Genomic DNA, 18,683 nt, shown 5'->3' on the forward strand with positions numbered 1-18,683 from the left:
CCTCCTAAGAATCTCTCATCTAACTATCTCTATAGCAATCTCCACAAATAAATATATAGTAATAATTATGATAATCACATGACAAAACTTTACATTAAATGTCATTTTGCCATTTACAAAGTCCTTTCATTTCATTTTCTCTTTTGAGCCTTACAATGGCTCTGTGAAGCAGTCATGGTGGATTCTAACCTCCAATTTTACAACTGAGGAAAAGCAAGATCAAAGAAGTAAGGTTCTTTCCCTAGTTTCAGCAACATATATTAGATGGTGCATCCAAAATTCAAAATAAAAAAAAATTGTTTGGACTTAAATGTAATTCAATGTTTTATTTAGTCCTTTCTCAGTAGGTTGCAGTTTCTGTGTTGACTTTGGAAACCAGGAATAGAAATGAAATAAAAAATTTCTCCTCCCCAACTCATGTAATTTGAACAAAATACAGATTTAGGAACCACTTTAGGCAAAGATTCACCAAAGGCAACCAAACAAGGAAAGAGCCATGTTTCGAAAAACTAATGGCTCAGTTTTTAAGAGAAATAAGAAAGATCTGGCTTAACTCTGCTATTAACACTAAGCCTGGGCCCCAAAAGGCATGGCTTCACAAATAGAAGAAGCATACTGAGCTCATGCTCTTGTTCTGAGAGGAAATCACATTGACTAGAGCGGTATAGAGTCAGGAAGTCTTCCATGCCAGAGTCAGCCTGACCAGAACTGAGCAAACCCGAAGAAAATCAAAATAGATGCAATGGAAACTGAAAACTTATTACAGGAAAGGGAGGGAGGGAGGGCGCAAACTAAAGGGAAAACCAATTTGAAGATCAGAAGAAAATTATTAGCATTTGTTTCATGCCATAGCATAAGTTAATGAGATTATGAATTCCATAATGGATGAGCTCAAAGAGAAGGTGATAAAATTATGGTACGAGATGTAAAGGAAGATTTGACTGAAACTCTGCCATAGCACTACCCAAAACTAAAGCACGGCAAGGAAGAACAGACACCATTGACTATGACCTTCTAAAGGAACAAAATATGAATTCAATTAGAAAATCAATAAATGAAGAACAAATGATTAAAATCTTAAATAATGATAATCAAGATACTAAAAATGAAGTAGAAGTTGTTCTAAAAGACACAATAGCAGAAAAAAATCTCTACACCCTCATCCCAAATGAAGGGAAAAACAGGACATTCAAATCAATTCCAAGACTCAATACAGACACTACCTTGGTTAGTTCCTAGACATTAAGAACTAACAGTTCTGGCCGGTGCTGCGGCTCACTAGGCTAATCCTCTGCCTTGCGGTGCCGGCACACCGGGTTCTAGTCCCGGTCGGGGCACTGGATTCTGTCCCGGTTGCCCCTCTTCCAGGCCAGCTCTCTGCTGTGGCCAGGGAGTGCAGTGGAGGATGGTCCAAGCACTTGGGCTCTGCACCCCATGGGAGACCAGGATAAGTACCTGGCTCCTGCCATCGGATCAGCGCGGTGCGCCGGCTGCAGCACGCTGGCCGCGGCGGCCATTGGAGGGTGAACCAACGGCAAAGACCTTTCTCTCTGTCTCTCTCTCTCACTGTCCACTCTGCCTGTCAAAAAAATACAAAAAAAAAACAAACAAACAAACAAACAAAAAAAACCTAACAGTTCTTTAGACACCCAAGGAAGCATTACTTCCTATGCTGGTTAATATTCTGCACCAACTTGACTGGGCCATAGATGTGCAGACATTTGGTCAAACATTATTCTGGGTGTGTATGTGAGGGTGTTTCTGGATAAGATTGGCTTTTATAGCAGTGGACAAGGTAAAGCACACAGCCCTCCTCACTGTAGGCAGTTCTCATCCAATCAATCAAAAACAGGAATAGAACAAAAAGGCTGAGTAAGAGGGAGCTCAAGCTGAATCCTTGGCCCTTTGCAGCCTTCAGACTGAAACACTGGTTTTTCTTGGGTCTCTAGCCTGCCACCCTCCCCACTGAGCTAAAACCAACAGCTGTTGTGGGTCTCCAGTTTGCTTACTGCACACTGTGGGACTTCGAGGCCTCCATAGTTGCATGAGCCAATTCCTTAGTCAGTAAGTCTGTACACATGGAGAGACACACAAGCATACTTCAAAAGGTTCAGGGAAAAACAACATTAAAAGATATGCTGATTTTGGTGCAAAAAATATTTTAAATTTCAAGCATAGTTTTTTCAAAATATGCATTTTCATGAGTTTTTGGAAAACTCTGGTATGCATGGATTTCCTTTTTTTGTACAAAACAAACTTATCTTTAATTTCATTTTCAAGAACTTTTTGAAGTACCCTTCTAAACACACACCCTGCCATACATACCCATACACACACCCTATTGGTTCTATTTCTGTGGAAAACCCTGACACACCTACAAGGTGCAAGAAATCCTTCTGGCCTCCAATGTCTCCATAGTAACACACAAAAGCAGACAGCGGAGAAAGCTGCACAGAATCCTAATGGAAAGAAAGTGACTCAGGAGCACTGATTGTATCGCGGCATCTTCCGAGGACAAAGGCCAAGCCAGGTATTTTCAAACGTGAAACGGCCAGAGAATAACCTCAATGTGCCCTTCTTGCAAAAATATCTTACAATGAAATCTAAGCAAATAAGATAGGAATCAAAGTAAAACTCAGGGAAGCTATGGTACAAAGGCAGGTGGGGAACAGAACAGAAAAGTTATACGAAAGCAATGGGAATTATTAATGCAGATGTAGGCATTATAAATCTACATAAACTGAAAATAACAATTCAACTGAGCAAAGGAAGTTGGGCAAAGGGGAGGTGGAGAATGACAATATTAATGTTCACATTCTCTGCCACTGAAAATTGGGGAAACATATACTCTTAGATGTTTTTCACAACCTTTTTTTACAATCTAAAATAGAGAGCTATTTCAGGAACTATTCCTAGTGGAGGAGAATTTTTAAATTAAAGAAATGTACATAATAATTATACATATTTATGAAATACACTGTGACATTTTGATATGAGCTACAATATGAAATGATCAGAGTAATTAGCATAGCCACCACCTCAAGAAAAGGAACTTTTCTGAAATTCAACAATTCCTCCAATTGTCTTCAGTAGATTTTTCTTCCTTTAAATTTGATGTTTTTAACTTTTAAAATATTTATTTATTTATTTGACAGGTAGAGTTACAGAGAGGGAGGGAAAGACAGAGAGAGAGAGAGATCATCTATTCTCTGGTTCACCCCCAAAATAGCCACAACAGCCAGAGCTGGGGCAGGCCAAAGCCAGGAGTCAGGAGCTTCATCTGGGTCTTCCACATGGGTGTAGGGGCTCAAACATTCGGGACATCCTCCACTGTCCTCTGAGGCCCATCAGCAGGGAGCTGGATTGGAAGTGGAGCAGCTGAGACTCAAATGGGTACCTATATGGGATGCTAGCACTGTGCCACAGAGCCGGCCCCCAGTGATTTTTATTGAGAAATATCACTTAACATCATGACACTCATTTTTGGGTATAATTAGCCAGTCTCATTAATTTTTTTAAGATTTATTTTATTTTATTTTTTGAAAGGCAGAGTTATGGGGCGGGGAGGACAGAGAGATCTTCTACCAGTTAATATCAAGGCCCTTCATAGCTATCTTCTATCTTCTTTCTGATAAAAATTTCACACAGTGTCTACAAAAAGTGACTCAAAATTCTTGCAGGCAACCTTGTCTCTCAATGGAGAGAACTAGAGACCCTTTTGAAGGAAGAAACTCAGATCTTTTACTCCCTCCTACTTGAAACATTCATGATAACGGTGCCTGCATTTTCCCTCCATAGTAAGTAAGTAAAAACCACCGAGACACTGCCTTCAACAAAGCAGAAGTCTCGTCAGCATGGGCAGTGGCAGCAGGTGGACCTAGGTTTGCGTTTTCTAGCCGTTTGACTTGGGGCAAGTTCTTTCCAATTCTCAGAGGTAAGACCAGTGACCATGGTATTATTGATGGCAAGAACGAAATAGCTTGTGAAAATAAATTGGCACATATTAAGTCTTCAGTAAATGGCAGCTCTTATTATTTTCCTGGTAGCTACAGGTTGACCTAGACTATTGATAGGCTTACTTCCTAATAAACCCATCTCACATTGGCAATATTGCAAATGGAAAATGCTTTTAACCCACCTAACCTGCAGAACACCACAGCTCAAATAGTACAGTGTGCTGCCGGGCATGGGTGTCTCTCCTCAGAGTCCCGGGGCTAACTGCGAGCTGTGGTTCATTGTCACGTTCCAGAATCGGGAGGGACTGATGGCCTTGGAAAAGAGGAACACTTAAAATCTGAAGGATGGCTTCCTCTGAATAGATCACTTTCGCACCATCATAAAATGGGAAAGTTTCATGTCAAACCATTATAAAGTCAGGAGAGTCTGTACTTATTTCACTGAATCCAAAGGAGACACTTGGAGGAACCAGCAAACTAGAGAGCACTCCAGAAGCTCCTCCAAAGGCAGCTTTAGGTACTTTGTGCCTACGGTGGGAGTGTGAGGGCCCCTTCCAGGAGGGCTGGGAATGGGCAGTCCCAGCAATGAGCAGCGGTGGAAGGCTCTGTGCTCCCCGGCACTTCTATACCCACACACAGCTTGGCCCATGCTTGAATCAAAGAGAACGGAGGTCTCTGCTCATTATTTCACGGAATCAGCTTTGTGACATGTGTCTGGATTAATGTTTATGAGCCCTTAGAGTATATCATTTACCAAGTCATAAAGTGCAATCAGGCTGTTGGACTTCCCAGAATCCAGGGACATGAGATAGTGTTGGGCCTTTCCAGGTGAATGAATGACCACAACGAAAGCCTCTCTTATCTTCACCCAGCCATGGCACTCAAGGGCATAACTGCCTGCCTCACTGGGCCACCAAGTACTTCCTGGTCCGGCTTTGTGAGCAGTGCACACTCCTCTTTTTGAGAAGGGTGTTTACAGGCACACATAGTTATCCAGAGGAACAATTCTTTAAGCAGTCACCTTAGACTTGGCCTTTGTGAGAGAAAAGTAAACCTGAGCTTTGTGGGGATTAAAGATAAGAAAATACTGTGTTCGCGCTACAGGTCCAAGTCCAGTCTCTTACCCTCGCAGAACCTGGACTCTCCGTCATCAGCCTGAGTTCACCAGGTGTAAGGGCTTTCTCTTGGGCTCGGGGAGTAATCCTGAGTTAGCCCAGAGAACATTCCCTCCCTCCCTCAGGAGTTGATGGGCCATATGCAAGGGCACCTCGAAAAGTTTTTGGGAAATGGAATGAAAAGGTAAGTTCATGGGACAGGCATTTTGCCTTTGGCATTTAAGGTGCTCTTGTCTCACATCAGAATACCCGGGTTCAATTCCTGGCTCTGGCTGTTGGCACCAACTTCCTGCTAATGCACTCTGAGAGGCAGTGATGATGGCACAAGTGGCTAGGTTCGGGCCACCCTACTGGGAGACTTGGATGGAGCTCCTGGCTCCTGGCTTCACCCACTCTGGCTGTGTGGGCAATTGAGGAATGAGCCAGTGGATGAGAGCTCTCCCACTCTGTCTCTCTCTTCCCACCCCCACCTCAAATAACATTAATAATTGGAGCTGGCATTGTGGCATAGCAGATACAGCTGCCACCTGTAACACCAGCATCCCATATGGGTTCCAGTTCGTGTCCTGGCTGCTCTGCTTCCAATCCAGCTCCCTGGAAATGTGCCTTGGAAAAACAATGGAAGATGGCCCAAGTACTTAGGCCCCTATCACCCATGTGGGAGACTGGAAGAAGCTCCTGGCTCCTGGCTTTGGCCATTTGGGGAGCAAATCAGCAAACAGAAGATCTCTCTCTGTCTCTTACTCTCCTTTTCTAACTCAGTCAAATAATTAAATATTTTAAAGCATATAATATTAATAACTTTTTAAAGATTTATTTATCTGAAAGGCAGAGTTACAGAGAGGCAGAAGCAGAGGAAGAAAGAGAAAGAGAGCGAGAAGAGAGATCTTCCATCTGCTGGTTCACTCCGCAAATAGCCCCAATAATCGGAGCTGCAATGATTCGAAGCCAGAAGCTAGGAGCCTCCTCTGGGTCTCCCACGTGGGTGCAGGAGCTCAAGGACTTGGACCATCTTCCACTGCTTTCCCAGGCCACAGCAGAGAGCTGGATTGGAAGTGGAGCAGCCGGAACTCAAGTCAGCGTCCATATGGGTTGCCGGCACTGCAGGAGGCAGCCTCATCCGTTATGCCACAGTGCTGGCCCTGTGTAGTTTTTCATATTCTGAATTTCCATGAACTTTTTGAAGACCTTTGTATCTTGAAGCCCATAATTACTGGAATAGCTCTCCCCATCACTCTGTACTTCAGTTATTTAACAAGGACAGATGAACAAGTTGCAAATATGTTCTGCACCTGTCTATTTGACACCTGTGGCAAACATGTATTTTGCCTGTGTGTGTATGTCTATGTGTTTCTACCTCTCTGTGTAACTGCCTTTCAAATAAAAGTAACTCTTTAAAAACAATAAAATAGTATGGAGATAATGACAATAACTTTCGAAATGGAGTCCTTACTTCTAATATTTTCCTCCCAGACTACTCTAGTTGCACTGACGCCTTCCTCCATTCCCTCAGTCAAACTGCATTGGCTTCTGTTTGCCTTCACAGAAAATGCCTCCTAACTCTTGAGCTTGACAATCAAAGCCACACAAACCTGTTCCAATATAGCAATTTTAAAAGATGTATTTATTTACTTATTTGAAAGGTGGAGTGAGAGAGAGGGAGACAGTGAGAGAGAGATCAAGAAATCTACTGCAATGGCTAGGGCTGGGTTAAGCCAAAGCCAGTAGCCAGGAACTCCATCCAGGGCACACGGGCCATCTTCCACTGCTTTACAGGTGCATTAACAGGAGACTGGATCTAAAGCGGAGCAACCAGGTCTCCTTGAACCTGTGTTCATACAGGCGTCAAAGGTTGCAGTTTAAGCTGCAGTGCCACAACACCAGCCCCTCTGATGTAACATTTTCATAGTCCCCTTCACACTTCCTGGGCACCTACCAAAGTCACTCATCCCCTCCTCACTTCCCTGCACACTCCGACAGTTTCCACTACAAGCTACTCTGTCCCTGCACATCCAAATTCTGCCTTGTTGGGTTTGAAGAACTAGCAAAAAGTGGCCCTCAATAAATGGTAAACACTCCCTGTTATTTGAGAAAATGAATTTTGCCCCTTGTGTATGCTCAAGCATAGAACTCTCTGGCCACTACAGCATCCATGGTTTAAGAAGCGCTCTGACTGAGAAATCTCGTGTGATGTTTGATTGTAGGAACAGCTTCTGAGTCACTCAGGGTTCTCCAGGAAATGGAACCAATTAGTTTGGGTATGCATGGAGGAAGAGGCTTATTTTATTTTAAGAAATTGACTCAACCAGTTAAAGGAGGTTTGGTAAATTCAAGATTTGTTGGGTAGGCTGGCAGCTGGAGATCCAAGCAAGAGGCCAAAAGCCAGTTTGCTGACAGATTTCTTTCTTAGTTGTGGGAGGTAAGTCTTTGCTTCACTAAGGCCTTCAACTGATTGGATGGGCCCATCGCCTTATGGAGGGAATTCTGCTTTACTCAAAGTCCAATGGTTTATTGATCCCATCCCAATAACACTTGCACAGAAACACCCAGAATAGGGTTTGAGTAAACATTTGGGCGTTACGGTCCAGCCTTTTAAAAAAAAAAATGTTTATTTGAAAGGCAGAGTTACAGAAAAAAGAGGGAGAGACAGAAAAAGGTCTTCATCTGCTGATTCACTTCCTAAATGACTGCAATGGCCCGGGCTGGGCCAGGCCAAAGCCAGGAGCCCAGAGTTTCTTCCAGGTCTCCCATGTGGGTATAGGGGCCCAAGTACTTGAGTCATTTTTGACTGCTTTCCCAGGAGCATTAGCAGGGAGCTGGATTGGAAGTGGAGCAGCCAAGACTGCAACAGGCATCCATATGGGATATTGGTGCTGCAGGTGGCAGCTTAACTTACTATGCCACAGTGCTGACCCCAGCCCAGCAAACCGACAGCAAATTAATCATCACAGCTTCTAAAGACCCTCCGAATCTACTCCCACTGCGACTCTTATGATCATAAAAGGGGAAGTTTCTTCTGGTCCTTAGAATTTTCTCTTTTATTCTATAGTCATCACCAAAACTGGCACTTGTGAATAATATTAAATTTTTCCCATTAAATATGGGCATAGAAAAGCAGAGGTCTTGAGGGGATGGGTGGGGCAAAGGTTCCCCTTAGCACAGCTGACATATGCTCTTGCCTTAAAAAATAATAGAGAGCTCTTCCAGGCCAGCTCTCTGCTGTGGCCAGGGAGTGCAGTGGAGGATGGCCCAGGTGCTTGGGCCCTGCACCCCATGGGAGACCAGGAAAAGCACCTGGCTCCTGGCTCCTGCCATCGGATCAGCGCGGTGCGCCAGCCGCGGCGGCCATTGGAGGGTGAATCAATGGCAAAGGAAGACCTTTCTCTCTGTCTCTCTCTCTCACTGTCCACTCTGCCTGTCAAAAAAAAATAAATAAATAAAATAAAATAAAATAAAAAAATAATAGAGAGAAGTAAAAGGAAATGACTAGAGAAAATTCAAATGAATGGCATAAGTCACCAAGCTCCTAAAGAACAATTTCTGGTTCCACAGTTGCGTATTAGTGCATAGATGTGGAGATCTGACTACGTCCTACATCTGCCTGGAATCAAGCATTTCCTACCCAAATAATTTCTCCTTTTAATTCCTAGAGGGTTTTTTTTTTTTTTCCTATACCTTTTCTCACTCCCTCTTTCTGCTGGAGGAGGGGCCAGCCATTTGCAGACAGACTGTCCTGGGAAGGGAATAGGCTAGGCAGGCTGAGTTTAAAGTCCAGCCAAAACCCTCATCCTTATCTCATGGTCAATTATCCCATGAGGAAACTGCCCAGGCACTGAGATACCTTCTCTTTCTCCAGGTCAAAAGTTATTTCCTCACCAACCCCCCTTTTTTTGTTTTGTTTTGTTTTTTAAACAAATTTTACCCTTAAAATAGGAGCTCAACAGCAAAGCTCTTTCTGAGTATATCAGTTTGATAGTATATAATAATGAATAGACTCATTCAAGTATTGGGGGGTATTTGGCCACCTTGAAGGTAAGGATTTGTGGGGCTTCCATTAACATATGATCATTTTCTTGACATAGTTGGCAATAAATTCAGCTGCTGTGAGCTTGGGGGTTCTGCTGACCGTCTACCATAATAAGTGAATAATAGGTAGATCTATAGTGCATAACATGGAGTACACACACAGAGAATTATCTACCTAGCATATCTTTTCTAAGAATTTGTTTCTTCACCACCCTCATTCTTAAAAGTAACCCTCGCCTACATATTTACCAAAGGAGCCACCATATACATATAAAGGGCTTTGCTCCCTGGTTATTGCTTACTCACTCATAGGTTAGCACTGGGATTAAACTGGACCATAGTACTTCTTTATGGCCCATAGTGTTGGGATAAATTTCAAGCTGAACTAACTCTCTTCAGTGGCTCCAAATCTACATGTAAACCTCACGTGCCTTTGGTAAGAATATCTTCCACTAAGTTGAGAAAGCCAATCTAAAATGAAAGTAAAGCCAACACTCAGAGAAGAACATGAGGTTGAAAAGAATCTTGACATTTCAGTCCTTGGCTCAAAGTGTTCATAATCCAGCTGTATCTCTGCTCTCCCTCTGTCTTGATTATTCATCATTTCCTGGAATACCGAAACAAAATATTAGTATTCTTGCAATCAGTTGCCCTCTTTCCTAAAACAGTTTATATTGTGTTTTTAACATCTGTAACCAGGAGATCCTAAAAATTACAAAATAGACACTGTCCAATGCTCAGATTATATACTGATGACATCACTTGATTGCTTGGAGAATTATGTAAGATAATTAGCACAGAAATGCCTTGTCATCTGTACAACATGATTCAAGATGTGACTCTTCTGAGGCCCATATATTCAATAAAAATTCCTACTCAAAGACCAAAGAGTTTATCATGCTTCATATTTTCCATACTGTTCTGTACTTTTTATAATGTATTACAAATTTTTGTGGTTTAGAGGGTTACCTAACATGAAGTCATCCTTAGGGCAATAGAATATTGAGGGGCCAGCGCTGTGGTATGGAGAGTATGGCCGCCACCTGCAGTGCCAGCATCCTGTTTGGGCACCGGTTTGAGTCCCGTCTGCTCCACTTCTGATCCAGCTCTCTGCTGTGGCCTGGGAGAGCAGTGAGGATGACCCAAGTCCTTGGGCCCCTGCACCCACGTAGGAGACCCGGAAGAAGCTCCTGGTTCCTGGCTTCAGATAGGCACAGCTCCAGCCATTGCAGCCAGTTGGAGAGTGAACCAGCAGATGGAAGACCTTTCTCTCTCTTTCTGCCTCTGCCTCTCTGTAATTCTGCCTTTAAAATAAATAAATAAATCTTAAAAAAAAAAAAAAGTTCTAACTAGCAGTTGGTGATATCATAGCCAGCCTCTGATGCAGTGCACGGGTCAGTACAATATCAGGTGGTAGAACCCAAGCTGAATACCCACGGTGGATGGACTCATGGATGAAAACAGGTTTACAAACAAAATTAAACAACATTTGCAGCAGTGAATATTTTCTTTACATGTTACATAACTTTGAAATAACTTTGAGTGAGGTAAATATGGTTTTACTTACTAGGAAAATGTGTTCAAAACATGAGATACAAGAAGAGAACAGAGAGGTTGTATAATGAAAAAACTGGTACTTTCTTGTCTATAATATTATCTGGTATGGATTTTTCTTAGCTATGTTGCCCATAAGATTGCTGCCCAAAGACTAATCCTGAGATACAGTGATCAAAAGAAAAGTTATATGAAGAGACCACTAGGCCTGGGCAACATGGAATTAAGCAAACTTGTTTGTTTTGCAAATGATTTCTCAGTGCTTTATCATCTTTGTGAATCTCCAAGAGGGGCTTAAACCATCTCCCAAACTTATCTGATCATGGGACTCTTCTCTTTTGGAAGCATTTTTGAGATGAATGTTCCATGAAACACACTTTGGGAAAAGCTGGTCTAACCAACTCTCATTGAGTACTCGCTATTTTGATTACCTGGCTCACATATAGCTTTATAAACAGAGGTGGCCCTGTTAGTTAGCAGAATACCTAAACTTAGTTTGTCTACACCTCCACCTCCCATCAAACAACCATTGCTTCTGTTGTTACAATGCCATCCCCTTGGTTCTGATTACTTTTTGCTGATCTAGTACCCAATATGGAAGCTCCCAAGAAAACAAACAAGGTAGGCCAACATTTCTCAAGCATTTCCAGGACAATTCCTCTAGTGGCAGAGCAGGAGGAACTAACAGCCCTGAGAATCTGCTTGAAGTAGCTGAAAGCTCACTAGTGATTTCAAATGTTCTGGTGGTTTTAATATTCATATGAGTTTTACACTCAGTACCATTATATACCCAAGTTTGCCTTAATATAAAACTACATCACAGGCACTGGTGCTGTGGTATAGCAGGTAAAGCCGCTGCCTGCAGTGCCGGCACCCCATATGGGTGCCAGTTCGAGTCCCAGCTTCTCTAATTCCCATCCAGCTCCCTGCTATACCCTGGGAAAGCAGTAGAAGATGGCCAAGTCCTTGGGCCCCTGCATCTACGTGGGAGACCCAGAAGAAGCTCCAGGCTCCTAGCTTCGGATTGGCCCAGCTCCAGCTGTTGTGGCCATTTGCAAGAGTGAACAAGCAGATGGAAGGTCTCTCTCTCTCTCTCTCTCTCTTTTTCTCTGTGCCTCTGTAACTCCACTTCTCAGAGAAATAAATACATCTTTAAAGAAAAAAAAAAAACTACATTACATGACTTGGCAGCAAACACAATCTATCCCAATGAAGATGGGCCATATTCTAGCCCGTGACCATAGGCAACCTGTTCCGTGTTTCCCCCGACTGCATGTAGAACAAGCCTTGGGGAGGGGGCCCTGGTAAGAGCACAAGTGGGAAATCAGCAGGCCCACAGAAAGGGGCAGTAGTAGGGGAGTACCAGAGCACCGGCACAAAGCCAGAAGACACTTGGCCACCACGAAGGCGAGGTGTTCCCGGAGAAGGGGACAGAGCTGGAGGTGGTGCTCTGGGAGTGAGCAAATGGAGAGGCAGTCCCCGAGCTCCGCCCCCCGCCCAGGCCTCTTTCCCCTCCCTCCTTCTGATCCGGAAGGCTGCTCTGTGTCCACACTCACCTTTCTCTCCACTTCCTCCTTCCTCTTCTGTCCCTTAAACTCATGTTGATTACCCCCTCCTCCCATTTTCTTTATTTCTTCTACTTTACCCCTAATCCAGTGTACTATTTATTATTGGGGGGGCAGGGCAGGACAGAAGGTGGATGGACAGGTGAGGGTGACCAGGAGCAAACCTTTGGCTTTTCTTTGTGCAGAAGGAACCAACTTCAGTTCCTTTTGCTTCATGCCATAGGTCCCAAAAGGATATGAGCACAAGGTGGCTGGGAGTGGGGGAATTCTGCTACTTTCTTCCCACTCTGCAATAACTGGTATTGATGACAGTGTCAGAAGCGGCTTTCCACGTCCAGTGTTAGTGGTTTTCAAGCTTTTGAAACTGAACACTTTGCCAAATCAACTTACCTGCAGCAAAGAAAAGTAGTATTTTTAAGCATAAAGATGTAGCCATTATATTCAATAATCAGGATCCAGGAAACACAACAGGAAATAGCTATGCGCTTCTCCCCCACTGCCAGTGCATGCCCATTCTTTGGGCTGGTGTTCCTCTTCCTTTGGAGGCAACTTAGTGCCAGCCTTTTCTGATCCCATTTAGATCTAAGAAAGAAAAAAGAAAAGTCCTTTGCTCACTCTTCACCTTCAAAGAGTTTCAGGTCAGCTATCAATCTGGGGAGTTAACTCCATGCTGCTGCCCTCCCAGGGTGAGTCTGCTTTCGGCTGGCTTCCAGTACTAGGAGAAGGGCTTTGAGCTGGTTCATTCTTTAGGTTGCCACCTTCTTCTGTTTTGCTCCCTTTAATTGATGGAGTCTCCCCCACATCTGCCAGATTAGAAGGTCAGGAGAAAGGTGGAGAAAAGTTTTCCTGAAGGTGCTGCTGTGGGTAGCACTGGTGCTCTCTGAGCCTGAGATGTGTAAAATGTTGCCTCTTTCTCCTGTGGGGTTTTGAGAGACCCTGGCATCTATGGACTTCCATTTGCTGTTCTTGTGACATTCGGTGTGAATGTCTTGAAGTGGGTGACTTAATGCTTCCATCAGCCCCTACCTCTAGCCTTTTTCTACTGAGATTTCCTGGCCTTAGGCTGGTGAGGCAGAATCTAAGGCAACTCAAGCCAGCTCATCCTCTGTCTTAGAATGTACAGGTCCATAGAAACATGCAGCTGCTATTTTTCATGAAAAGGCTTGTGCCTCCCTAATATACATCTTTATCTCACCTGCACAGCCTCTGGCTCTGATCGCTAGATGCTGGGCCACTGCCTCCCCTCCCTTGCAGGGGACCCAAGTGCTCCAAGTGGTCTCCCTGAAGCCCTCATTGCTGGTTGTGGGTAAAGGGCTCTAACAGCACCCTGACAACTCTCTCTAAAGATCTGAAAATCTTCCTTCTAACCATTCTTGGTTAGAACCTTAATCTCTCATTCCAAAGTAGGTGAGGGGTAAAGATTGCAAAACTAGTTTTCAACATCTTTGTGTGGGTTCTGCCCAGCAGATTTCTCCTACAATGTATTCTGAGTTCACATTTGTAACATTTCCACTAAGATGCCACATAGATGAACTCAGGAATTTGAAAACAAGAGTTAAGAAAGATTGTTGAGTCAAAGGTCAGACATTTGCAAAACCTTAGAAACAGCTGCAGAGAGCCTTCCCCACTGACAGCAGTCCTTGCTGTTAGAAATGAGGAACCTGAAGCCTAGATGAGGAAAGAGAATTTACCCAGGATATCATTGTTGTAGGCAGCAACATTGTGGCCAAATCATGGTCCCTTAATACCTATCCCCGTGGATTCATTGCCACGTGGTCTGGGCCACATCCCATGACTCTCGGAGAAATAGATGAAGCTTGTATCATTTGGGCAGCCCCTGGAGCTCCACTGGGAGAAACCTGGCTTCAAGCTCCAGCTGCTTCCTGTGCTCCCTGAGTGACCCTGGGCACAGCTCTTGTCTCTAAGCCTTGGTTCTCTTACACAGCATTGATAATGGTATGAAGAACAAAACGGGTCATTGATAGAAATTACCTTAGGCTAAAGCTAGTTGGGGGAGGAGGGTTGTATGTGACCATGGTCTATTTAGGATAACCTTGGTCTCAAAATTATTGGAGATTTATTATAAGGTCACTCATTTTTGAAGGTCATTGGTCATCAGATATACATAATCTAAACAAATGTCTAAGATTTTTCACATAACCCTTACGTATCTGTGCATCAGTGTCTCATTACTTTGCCTTTAAAAAGAATACAGGGGCTGTCATTGTGGTGCAGTGGGTTAAGCCACTGCCTTGGATGCTGACATACCATATGAGCACTGGGGTTCGAGTCCTGGCTGTTCCATTTCTGATCCAGCTCCCTGCTAATGTGCCAGGAAAGCAGCAGAAGATGGTACTTGAGCCTTTGCCACTCATATGGGAGACTCGGCTGAGGCTCCTGGCTTTGGCCTGGCCCAACCCCTGCCATTGCAGTCATTGAGAAAGTGAACCAGTAGATGGAAGATCTCTCTCTTTCTTGCTCTCTCTATCTCTCTCCCATAGATTAAAGGATTTGAAGAGAATGGTATGTTACAGTATTAGAGTAGTAAAATACTACACATTTTGTCTATATCCAAACGCTGAGGAAAACAGCTGGATAAGCAAACAAATTGAGATTACAAAGCACCAGGAAACAAAGACACAGGTGTCAACACAGGGCTGGGTAAAACAGTGTCCACAGCAACAGGACTGCTGCTCCCACAAGGCTATGGAACAGGGTGCAGTCTTTCTCTGAGGACTCTTTCTGTAACAAGCCACAAGGCACACACTTCAGTGCCCCATGCTGTCTGAAAGTCTATCTAACACACAAAGAAAAAATACACACCAGGTGGCTCTCTCAACAGGAGTCCCTGGGACAAATCCGTGCCAAAGGCACAGAGAAAGTCAGAGCAGGTCAAGGGGCATTTTACTGGGGCTCAGAGGCAAGGGTGTTGTAATCAGCTTCTTCCCCAAGCAGGAAAACTCGCCCTCTATCCTTGCTTGAACTCTTTCGGTTGCAAAATACATGCAATGCTCTTAAAAGCCCTCCAGAAAAGACTTTAATCTTCATTGTCACCATTTCTGAAAGAAGGGAGAGAGATCAAAGGAAAGTGCTTCTCTTGGACTAAAAACTCTAGCTTCCTTCCAATTCCAACCTCCTATAGGAGAGTATGTGGTCACTCTTGACTTTATTTTTATTTGTGATTATTAAAAGCAAGGGAAGTAAGTTTAAAAAAAACCGCAAGTGCAGACCTCAGTGAGTGGTATGTGGGAGATGAGGGCCCAGTATAGCAGGGCACAACATATCACCCGTGAGTCACAGGGTGTGGCAGTCCAGTTAACTCTACAACTCACAACAGGTCCATTATTTCCACTGCTTAAAGCTGTCTCGGGTTGTCGATTTTCTCAAAATAATCATATATTCATACTAAATCATTTGTGTTTTGTTTTTTTGCTTTTTAAAGATTTTATGTATTTAAGAGGTAGAGTTAGAGAGAGAGAGAGAGAAAGAGAGAGAGAGGTCTTCCATCTGCTGGTTCACTCCCAAAATGGCCACAATGGCCAGAGCTGGGCCCATCCGAAGCCCGGAGCCAGGAGCTTCTTCTAGGTCTCCCACATGGGTGCAGGGGTCCAAGGACTTGGGCCATCTTCCACTGTTACCCAGGCCATAGCAGGGAGCTGGATCAGAAGAGAAGCAGCTGGGGCATGAACCAGCGCCCACAGGGGATGCTGGTGCCACAGGCAGAAGCTTAGCCTACTATACCATAGTGCTGGCCCCTATGTGTTCTACTAAAGTTGAAAGGAGGGCTGACATTGTGGCATAGTGGGTAGAGCAGACGTCTGTGAGGCCAGCATCCCATCACGCCGCCAGATCAAGTTCTGGCTGCTTCACCTTTGTTCCACCTCCCTGCTGATGGCCTGGGAAAGCAGGGGAAGATGGCCCAAGTGCTGGGGTCCCTGCATCCACGTGAGAGACCCTGAAGAAGCTTCTGGCTCCTGGATTTGGCCTGGCTTAGCCTTAACCAATGCAGCCACTTGGGGAATGAACCAGAGGATAGAAGATCTCAGTCTCTGTGTCTCTCATTCTAACTCTGCCTTTCAAATAAATAAACTCTTAAAATAAACAAATAAAATTGAAAGGACATAGTCCATGGAGGCACACTGACTTCAAGTTTTTTATTTTAAAAAGTCATTTTTCCTTCACTTACTGTGGGAGAGAGGCGCCGAGGATCATCACTGTGCTAGTCTACGAGTCCGGTGGTCTACAAGCCTTGTCTTCTACTCTGAAAAGCCAAATTGCACTTGTCTCAGGTACTATGTAATTTCTGCAGGGCAGTTAGGAGACAAGTAAGCATCAAGCAAAACATGATTGGGTGCAGTTGGTGGGAATGGAAAGAGCAATGAGTTTTCTGGAAAGGCCTTGAGTGATCAAATCTGCCTTCAGTCAGCTTCCATTTGCCAAGCTGGCAGCTACTCTGGATTTTACTGAGCCGCTGTCTCCCCTCCACGGAGAAACAGAGTCTTCAGACTCTGTGTCCTCACAGAGAAGAATGCACTTCCTGGCTCCATAGACATTGAACTGTTTGGTCATCAAGCCCTAAATGCATTTTTTATCTAACCATTCCCCTTTCATTTACTTCTTATCTCCCCCAGGGACTAGCGCTGTACAGGCAGGAACTAGTGAGTGAAGGAAGAAATGGATATGTTAATAAACGCATATTGTCTGATTATATACAAAAGCATTTCTATAGCTTGTGACTGTAATCGTGTTTTTTGCTAATGTTGTTTGCTTGACTATGATGCTATTATTGTGATAAATGTACCTTTACATTTGTAAGACTTTGTGCTACTTACAAAATGCTTTCACATGCATTAGCGTATTTAATCTTCACAGCAGTACTGCAAAGTAGATATTATTATCCCCCACTTTAGATAAGATGGCTGATGTGTCCAAAGTATACAGTAAGCACAGAGCTGGACTTGAACCCAAGTTTTGCCACATACATCTCTGGCAGCCGTTTGCCCAGGTTGGAAGGTGCACAGAAGCTAGGGGTTATGTTCATTTGTAAACAGATGCTTGTTTCTGAAGATGTTGTAGTGCTGTGTCCAAATAGGGAAAGTGGTGTCTAAATGCTGGCATGCTCTCCTCCACAACTTGGCTTGTTGCTGGCTACACCTGCTTTTGAATGTACAACTGGTCTTATGCCAGGTCACTCAATAGGACTTCTATTTACGTATAGCTACTTCATACCAAAATAATTCGTGAAAAGGGGGAAATTTAGGCAATTAACCAGCTACTATTTTGTCTGCACAATGACCTTTGGGGTTTATTTTTTTCTCTGAGTTGAGTGGTATATCCATGAAGAAATCACAATTATTTCTTCTCTGCTTAAATGTCAGCCCACGACAGGGAGGGCAGCAGGCTTGAACAGCAGGAGTCAATACTAAAAAACTAGGCCTCAAAATGTGGCCTGCATCCTAAGGCCCCTGGTGCTCTTTTCTGTGCTAATGATCTGTGCTGTTGGCATTGCCACTGCAGACACACTTGGTATCTCAGAGCTGTAAGTGCTTTAGAAATCATTTAGTGTGGTACTTTTCAATTTTTGAAAAACTGGTACTGAATATTTTATCTAAATGAACCTAATATAGAAGCCCAATCAGCTCAGCAAATTCAAGCAGATTTGCTTTGGGTGATGAGGAGACTGTGATAACCCTAAAGGGTTCCTTCCTCATTGTGATCCTTGAGATACTCCACAGGACCCTAAAAGTAAGTTAACCCCAATATTTTACACAGGAGACAGAGGCAGCAAGAGAAAAATGATGAAGGTAAAGAACTTAGGAACCCAAGGCCGGCGCCGCAGTTCACTAGGCTAATCCTCCGCCTTGCGGCGCTGGCTCACCAGGTTCTAGTCCCGGTCTGGGTGCCGGATTCTTTCCCGGCTACCCCTCTTCCAGGCCAGCTGTCTGCTGTGGCCAGGGAGTGCAGTGGAGGATGGCCCAGGTGCTTGGGTCCTGCACCCCATGGGAGACCAGAAGCCCCTGGCTCCTGCCATCGGATCAGCGCGGTGCGCCGGCCGCAGCGGCCATTGGAGGGTGAACCAGCAGCAAAGGAAGACCTTTCTCTCTGTCTCTCTCCTCTCTCTCTCACTGTTCACTCTGCCTGTAAAAAACAAACAAACAAACAACTTTGGAACCCACTAACTTGGTTCTTTCTACTCTTTCAATGTCTGTGTTCCTCATCTCAGTTTACCTTTCATTTCTGCCTGGATTCCAATCACCTCCAAAGTCCACTCCCTGGCACCTGCTCACTGCCTACAGAACTATCTAAGCAGCCCCACTCTACCAGCGCTGCTTGGAGAGCTCATTCCCAAGAGACAGAGAAAACCCGTTACAGAGGCAAATTCTTGGATTCCTTTCTTCACAATTCTTTTTCCTTTTTAAAATTTTTATTTATTTTATTTGAAGGGCAGAGAGAGGGAGAGAGAGAGA

This window comes from Oryctolagus cuniculus, chromosome 4 (assembly GCF_964237555.1).
Source record: "Oryctolagus cuniculus chromosome 4, mOryCun1.1, whole genome shotgun sequence".
Lineage (NCBI taxonomy): Eukaryota > Metazoa > Chordata > Mammalia > Lagomorpha > Leporidae > Oryctolagus > Oryctolagus cuniculus.